General features: G+C 46.2%; 1 protein-coding gene across 1 annotated transcript in view; it reads left to right on the top strand.

The window, feature by feature from the left end:
- The first annotated feature begins 475 nt into the window (after window positions 1-475).
- Window positions 476-1759, top strand: part of efemp2a (EGF containing fibulin extracellular matrix protein 2a) — a 14057-nt gene continuing 12773 nt past the window's right edge. The window contains exon 1 of the mRNA XM_032528199.1: window positions 476-659. The gene's annotated coding sequence lies outside the window, so the exon portion shown is untranslated. The remainder of the gene's footprint in view (window positions 660-1759) is intronic.

Below are 1759 nucleotides of genomic sequence, written 5' to 3'. Positions count from 1 at the left end.
CTTCCACTCTCTAATTTTTGTCCACATTCCATTAAGTTCTCTCTTTCCGGCTATAAATATCCTGCATGTCAGATTGGACAAGAGTGAGGGCTTTAGTTGCTTTATGGAAAAAAGAAAAAAAGTAAAAGATGGGGGAGGTAAGTATAGATAGATGGGGGGTAAATGGGAAAAGGGAGGGAGGAAAGGGTGGGAGAGCTTGGGGCTTTTGCGGGGGTTTAGTTTAAATGAAACCAGGTGTGTTGTGGGAGGGGGGGCGGGGGGGCATGTGTATGTGAATCTGTGAGTTGTTGTTCTGCCTGCGATTTGGATGGATTTGGAATTTTGGTATTTTTGCCGCAGACCAGGAATTTGCATCCTGGGGGGTCAGGGAGAGGGGGGTTTGGAGAGTGAAGGATGGCAGTGCAGGGGGCCAGAGGGGTGGGAGGGTAAGAATGGGCTGTCCCTCTCTCCTCTCTCTCTCTCTCCTCTCCGTCTCTTGCTCTCTCTCCCTCTGCATGTGTTCAGCTGCTCCAGCTGTCGGTCTCCCCACTCACTCTCTCAGGGTCATACAGGCAGGAGTTTAAGGGACCACTTCTGTACGCCAACTCAGCCGGGACGACCGCAGCCAGCAGAAGAACACACCGGTCAGACGGAGGGGACCTATCCAAAAAGATAAATCTGTGAGTTTCCCTGTGTTTCTATAATGTCTGACATCCATGTTAGAAGAGATTTGTGTCAAAAAGAGAACCGGTAAATGACTTATCATGTTTGTAAGAGTTTTATGAAGACAAATCGGAGGTGAGATCTACCACTTACCCACTTTTCTGGTACAGGCCATACACGTCACAATCGCACCACTGCTCTGCTCTGCTCTCCCAGCTACACTTTGCTTCTGAACGAAGCCAAGACAATGTGGCTCATAGTCTGTGTAGTTTGCTTCTCGCTCCTATTACAGTCTCTGTGTTTCAGAGACTGAGAGAGGTAATGAGTCACAGATCATGTATTATTGTACAGTATGTTGCAAAAAAATCTACCACCTCATCCTTCTTGTACAACATTTAAAGTCAGTGTCACAATCTCGGTTTAGTCACCCGAGGGGTAAAACTATGTGCAGCATGAAAAATTGGGTGAATTTCTGAGAGAAAGCAGCAGCTTCTATTGAACAATAAGAAGAAACAGGTCACAGCTAAAACAATATACACACAAAACCCTTTGGATAACATTACAGAGTGTAGGATGCTGCCCCTATTACTATTTGACAGTGTGTTTTATAACTGTTTATACAATATACTCCTAATAGCTAACATGTGACAGCTCCAACGTCACCGTACTGACTCAGGTCTGATTATAAAGGCAACATGAAGGAAGCACTGTTCTCATGAGAGCAACCCATCATCTTGTGCCACATTTTATGCATACAGCCATTTAACACTCTTTACACAGGGAGACAGCAGTATCACCACTGAGAAAACAGAACTGCCCCAGAGGGATTTATTACAGTTAGAGTGTGCAAATTTGTCCCACAGGCCACTATTCATCACTGACTGTGGCGTCTCCCAGAATAAGAGTTAGCTGCGTGAGTGTGTGTGTGTGTGTGTATGTGTGTATGTCATGGTGACCCCCTCGTTGTGGATTAGCAAGTTCACTGACACAGTGGCAACAGAGCGCAGCTTGAGTCCTCTGGGCCACCATGTTCTCAGGCGGCTCCACGCACAACCGAGCAGAACAACACAAAGTTAGCTGTGTATACACTACAACACATGATGACCATCCTGCAGTT

This window comes from Etheostoma spectabile, chromosome 10 (assembly GCF_008692095.1).
Source record: "Etheostoma spectabile isolate EspeVRDwgs_2016 chromosome 10, UIUC_Espe_1.0, whole genome shotgun sequence".
Taxonomy (NCBI): domain Eukaryota; kingdom Metazoa; phylum Chordata; class Actinopteri; order Perciformes; family Percidae; genus Etheostoma; species Etheostoma spectabile.
Note: the sequence above shows the minus strand (reverse complement) of the source record. Positions and strands in the feature narration are given on the sequence as shown.